We start from the raw sequence: 7,195 nt of genomic DNA, 5'->3' as shown, positions 1-7,195 counted from the left end.
TCATGGGAAAATCAAAAGAAATCAGCCAAGACCTCAGAAAAAAATTGTAGACCTCCACAAGTCTGGTTCAAGCCTGAAGGTACCACGTTCATCTGTACAAACAATAGTACGCAAGTATAAACCGCTCAGGAAGGAGACACGTTCTGTCTCCTAGAGATGAACGTACTTTGGTGTGAAAAGTGCAAATCAATCCCAGAACAACAGCAAAGGACCTTGTGAAGATGCTGGTGGAAACAGGTACAAAAGTATCTATATCCACAGTAAAACGAGTCCTATATCGACATCGCTCAGCAAGGAAGAAACCACTGCTCCAAAACCGCCATAAAAAAGCCAGACTACGGTTTGCAACTGCACATGGGGACAAAGATCGTGCTTTTTGGAGAAATGTCCTCTGGTCTGATGAAACAAAAATAGAACTGTTTGACCATAATGACCATTGTGATTTTTGGAGGAAAAGGGGGGATGCTTGCAAACCGAAGATCACCATCCCAACCGTGAAGCACGGGGGTAGCAGCATGATTTTGTGGGGGTGCTTTGCTGCAGGAGGGACAGGTGCACTTCACAAAATAGATGGCATCATTATGTGGATATATTGATGCAACAGCTCAAGACATCAGTCAGGAAGTTAAAGCTTGGTCGCAAATGAGTCTTCTAAATGGACAACGACCCCAAGCATACTTCCAAAGTTGTGGCAAAATGGATTAAGGACAACCAAGTCAAGGTATTGTAGTGGCCATCACAAAGCCCTGACCTCAATCCCATAGAAAAATTGTGGTCAGAACTGAAAAAGCGTGTGCAAGCAAGGAGGCCTACAAGCATGACTCAGTAACACCAGCTCTGTCAGGAGGAATGGGCCAAAATGCACCCAACTTATTGTGGGAAGCTTGTGGAAGGCTACACAAAACATTTGACCCAAGTTAATTAAACAATTTAAAGGCAATGCTACCAAATGCTTTTTTGAGTGTATGTCAACTTCTGACACACTGGGAATGTGATGAAAGAAATAAAGCTGAAATAAATCATTCTCTCTACTCTACTCTCTACTCTCTACTCTCTATCATTCTCTCTATTATTCTGACATTTCACATTCTTAAAATAAAGTGGTGATCCTAACTGACCTAAGACAGTGACTTTTTACTAAAAGTCAGGAATTGTGAAAAACTGAGTTTAAATGTATTTGGCTAACGTGTATGTAAACTTCCGACTTCAACTGTATATGTTTTGTTGTTGATAAAATAGAATTTGGCCTTTACTACTGTAGCCCATAGAAAGCAATGAATAACACATTCATAAATGGCAAAAAAAAGACAGTCAAAAAATACATCATAAGGAATAAGGTTTTGAATGGTCTGTCCTATATCTAGGAGATATAAGAAAGGTCAGGAAATATTTGTGTTTTTTTGGACACTCCTTAACTTTTTGGCACAAAACTACCTCCATACTTCCATTCATTTGTATGGGCTACTATCAGACAAGGGGTTGTTGAGCAAAACGGAGAACACCATCCTGTTCATGAGTCTCATCTTTCCAGGGTGTTATATTCATTTGTAGCCAAATCTAAAGTTCAATGTGGTTCAATCACATTTTCAACTCTCAATAGTTTTTCACAAAAACCTTTGCGTTAAATAGCAAATGTGCATAGCCACTCTGGTCTTCCCACAGTGCGCTCTAGCCAACAGCTCGCAGATAAAGTGCAGGGGGTAGGCTCTGCCAAGCCTGAGTCTACAATGTCCTATCCTTGAGCTTGAGTAAATGACATTACTAAGCTGCTCCTGAATGTACTACGTCAGAACATGGAAATTGATTCTATCGTAGTCCATGTGGGGTTTAATGACATTATGAAGGGCTGTTCTGAATGGTTGAAACTGGATTTTAAAGAGCTGATTGACTCTCTGCTAGACATTAATAAAAGACCCATCATATCTGTCCCTGTGCCCTCTCTGAATCGTGGCATTGAATGCTTTAGCACGATTATTTCTCTTCACAACTGGCTACGTGATTATTGCAGCTCAATGGGTGTAACTTTTGTTGACAATTTTGATACCTTTTGGAAACAAAATACATTTATAAGGAGACCCAAATCCACCCAAATCGTTAGAGTTCCTGGATCCTTTCACAGCATCAAAAGGATGTGTTGAGACAATGATTCATCAATGACCCAAGCCCAGCTACCTTTTCCCCACTTTACTGTGTTAAGGAATAATACATAATAAATACATTCCCTGTAAACTGCATTTTTCTCTGCCTCTGTCATCCTTCCTAGCACCTATAATCACATACTTTTTTCACTCCACGGGGAGTTGAGATGTAGCAGGGTGTTGCGTTCCCTCCTCCAAGAGGCGTATGTAACACCCTACCATTGTGACGCTGAGTTGTCATAATGCTTCAGCAAATGTACAATATACCAGGGGCATTGGTAGACACAATGTAAGTAACCTAATGTATGTCCCTCTAACTGCCCTGAATGCCTCTGCTGATTCTTCAGCTTTTGTATGCAGTAATCATGTGCCTATGAACCAGATTTATACTGTTAGCACTGAGGCGGTGTGCCCTTGTAGGATGTCCACTGTTTACAGCTCAACCTGCACTAACATAAATAACATGAGCATATCTACTTCTGCTAAACTTCCCAGTAAAGCAAGGAAAAATAGTAAGCATCCAAGAAAAGAGCTCCAAATAGCATGTTAAGAAACAAAGTTAACGAAATAAATAATTTGCTAGTAACAGATGACATTCATACTCTGACTATCTCTGAAACTCACTTATAATAGATAATAACTTTGATGATACAGTGGTAGCAATACAAGGTTGTATCATTGACAGAAAAGACAGAAATGCCAATGGTGTAGGTGTTGCTGTTTATATTCAGAACCACATTCCTGTAAAGCTTAGAGAGGATCTCATGTTAAATACTTTTGAAGGAATATGGCTACAGGTTCATCTGCCTAACCTAAAGCCCATTCTTGTGGGAAGCTGCTATAGACCACCAAGTGCTAACAGTCAGTATCTGGATGACATGTGTGAAATGCTTGATAAGGTATGTGAAATCAACAGATATATGTTCTGGTGATTTAAATATTAACTGGCTTTCATCAAGCTGCCCACTAAAGAAAAATATTCAAACTCTAACCAGTGCCTGCAACCTGGTTCAAGTTATCAGTCAACCTACCAGTGTAGTTACAAACAGCACAGGAATGAAATCATCAACATGTATTGATCACATCTTCACTAATGCTGCAGAAATGTGCTTGAAAGCAGCATCCAGAACCATCGGATGTAGTGATCACAATACAGTAGCCATATCTAGGAAAACCACAGGCTGGGCCTAATATAGTGTTTAAGAGGTCATACAATAGGTTTCCCAGTTCTTCCATGGCCTGCATACTCACCAGACATGTCACCCACTGAGCACGTTTGGGATGCTCTGGATCGACCTGTACGACAGCGTGTTCAAGTTCCCGGCAATATACAGTAAATGGGACAACATTCCACAGGCCACAATCAACAGCCTGATCAATGCATGAGGCAGCGTGACAAATGGTGGTCACACCAGATACGGACTGTTTTTCTGATCCACAGTCCAACCTTTTTTTTAAGGTATCCGTGACCAACAGATGCATATCTGTATTCCCAGTCATGTGAAATCCATAGATTAGGGCCAAATTTATTTCAATTGACTGATTTCCTTATATGAACTGTAACTCTGTAAAATCTTTGAAATGGTTGTGTTTATATATTTTTCAGTATAAATGTGCACTGGAGATCATGTCATTACCAAGTGTATTACTGCATGTGTACAAAGCACACATATTTATTTTTAATATCAGTGTTAACATAAGAAGGCTACAGAAATGACTACATTCAACAAATATTTAGAATCTTTGTAAAATGGCCATTTCGTTTTCGCATGAAAAGGCTACATGAGTATAACTTCTACATGCATAAAACTTCTCTCCTCAAGTCTCTAGCCCTCCCGGTTCTTTTCCTATCCCTCAGCTTGTGAAATGTTTTTGTTTGATTACTTATGAGTTGCCGGGGCAACTTGGGTTTAACAGCATGTGATGGAGAAAATATATTTCTCATACATGTTCTTTATTGGACCTTGATGACAACTGGATAGGACTATGCAAAATATAGACCCAGTCATTGTTGCCACCTTTCCAACAGGCCTGTACTATGTATAGTTTTAGATTCCAGAGTCTGGTTTTTCATATGGGTTTTCCTGAGAGGAAAATATGAGTGAATGTACTGTCTTATCCTGGTCGAGTTCAATGTGTTATGATTCACCGTTTTAGCACTATTTAACTAACTAAATCCAGCAGAATTTCTGACCTATGTTCATTGCTGCAGCTTGCACATGCAGTGTGCGTTTATGTCTGATTCGTGGAAAATGAGGTGATCATGTACAAGGGTTTTTTCCCCCACTTAAAACAGGAATTCTTTCCCAGATCATTTTTCAAGGTCATTAAACTCAGCCCCTAGAGATTTCATTGAAAGCAGAGGGAGTTCCTTTTAATCGCGGTGCAGCTCGCTGATTGCTACAAAGCCCATGAGGGCAGAAGGGTGGATCTCAAATATTCCAATGCGGAAAGAGACGCGCATGCCACGCCACGCACTCACGCACACGCTAAACAAAAACAAAACCCTGCATCAACAGGAGGTAACGCGGGATTCCTTGCCGATGGCGTCATGCGCAGATGTTGGTATGCGGAGACCATGTTCGAGTGAAACTTGTTATTGGGGCAACAAGGAGGGGGGATGCCAGGAACTACGAGGCCAGGTGCACAGTCACTGTATTCCCTAAAATAAAACATATGGAAATGTTTATTCATCCTTATTGGTCATGTGGCATGTCTATTTCTTATTAAAAACTGTGTTTTTCAAGGCCTGAATGCCTATTGGCTGACAGCCATGGTATATCAGACCTATACCACGGGTATGACGAAACATGTATTTTTACTACTCTAATTACCTTGGTAACCAGTTTATAATACCAATAAGACACATCAGGGGTTTGTGGTATATGGCCAATAAACCACACCACCTCAGGGCTTATTGCTTAAACAATATTCTCCCAACCTTTTATCTGACTAAACTGCAGTAATATTCAAATATGCAACCTGGTCTGAGAGCACTTCATATTATTCTGGATGGAAATCTGAGATACTCATTTAGTATGATATGTTACAAACTACAATTCGTATGGTATGTTACGATTTAGAAAACGTACAATATGCTACAAATTTGCAAAGTGTACATTTATGTAACGAATTTGCAAAACGTATGATATGTTACGAATTCTAATTTGTTGTGGCTAACATTAGCTAGGTGGCTAATGCTAGTTAGCTGGCTAACTTTAGCTAGGATAGGGGTTATGGTTAAGGTAAGGATTAAGGTTAAATAGTTAAGGTTAGGGTTAGCTAAAAGGGTTAAGGTTAGGGGAAGGGTTAGCTAACATGCTAAGTAGTTACAAAGTAGCAAAAAAGTAGTAAGTAGTTGAAAAGTGGCTAAAATGCTAAAATTGTTCATGATGAGTTTCCACACACACAAAAAGCTTATTTTTTGCACAAATGTATTTACATCCCTGTTAGTGAGCATTTTTCCTTTGTCAAGATAATCTATCCGCCTGACAGGCATGGCTTATCAAGAGGCTGATTTAACAGCATGACCATGACACAGGTGCACCTTGTGCTGGGGGCAATAAAAGGCCACTCTAAAATGTGCAGTTTTGTCACATCACAATGCCACAAATGTCTCAAGTTTTGAGGAAGTGTGCAATTGGCATGCTGACTGCAGGAATGTCCACAAAAAATGTTGCCAGAGAATGTAATGTTAATTTCTCTACCATAAGCCCCCTCCAACGTCATTGTAGAGAACTTGGCAGTACGTCCAACCGGCCTCACAACCAAACCACGTGTAACCACGCCAGACCAGGACCTCCATATCCGGCTTCTTCACATGCGGGATCGTCTGAGACCAGCAACCCGGACAGTTAGTGAAACTGTAGATTTGACAACCCAAAGAATTTCTGCACGAACTGTCAGAAACCGTCTCAGGGAAGATCATCTGCGTGCTTGTTGTCCTCACTAGGGTGACCTGACTGCAGTTTGGCATAACTGCCTTAATTTGACAAATGCTCACATTCGATGGCCACTTGCATGCTGGAGAAGTGTGCTCTTCAAGAATAAATCTCAGCTTCAACTGTAGCGGGCAGATAGCAGAAAACGTGTATGGCGTAGTGTGGGCGAGCCCCATGGTGGCAGTGGGGTTATGTCATGGGCAGGCATAAACTACGGACAACAAACACACTTGTTTTTTATCGATGGCAATAAATGTCGCAAGGATCTGTACACCATTCCTGGAAGCTGAAAATGTCCCAGTTTTTCCGTGGCCTGTATACTCACCCGACATGTCACCCATTGAGCATGTTTGGGATGCTCTGGACCTACGTGTACGACAGCGTCTTCCAGTTCCCGCCAATTTCCAGCAACTTCGCACAGCCATTGAAGAGGAGTGGGACAACATTCCAAAGGTCACAATCAACAGCCTGATTAACTATGTGAAGAAGCTGTGTTGAGGCAAATGGTGGTCACACCAGATACTGACCGTTTTTCTTTTTTTAAAGGTATCTGTGAGCAACGGATACATATCTGTATTCCCAGTCATGTGAAATCCATTGATTAGGACATACTGAATTTATTTAAACAAACTGATTTCCTTATATGAACTGTAAGTCAGTAAAATCTTGCATGTTGCATTTATAATTGTTGTTCAGTGTAGTCTATGAGACCAGGCTGAAATATGAATCCATATGTTGTAATATGTTATATGAGGTGCAGCATGCTCTTTCATCTTTCCAAGCACCCCTGTTCCAGATACCCTGAACTTTTGATAGGCCTATCACAATAGTTACTACACAAAATAACATATCTCCTCCACACAATATTAAAGTATGCATGTATGTGACCCATTTATTCAACCATGAAAATAAAACCCACATTAATATATTTACAGTTTGGTTTTTCAACTCCTATTCACTCTATAGCATTTGTATGCCACCAATTGTGCAAGTTCTCCTACTTAAAAAGATGAGAGAGGCCTGTAATTTTCATCATAGGTACACTTCAATTATGACAGACAAAATTAGATTTTTTTTTCTTCCAGAAAGTCACATTGTAGGATTTTTTGTGAATTT

Source organism: Oncorhynchus kisutch, linkage group LG13, assembly GCF_002021735.2.
Source record: "Oncorhynchus kisutch isolate 150728-3 linkage group LG13, Okis_V2, whole genome shotgun sequence".
Classification (NCBI taxonomy): Eukaryota; Metazoa; Chordata; class Actinopteri; order Salmoniformes; family Salmonidae; genus Oncorhynchus; species Oncorhynchus kisutch.
This window is presented reverse-complemented; position numbering follows the sequence as displayed.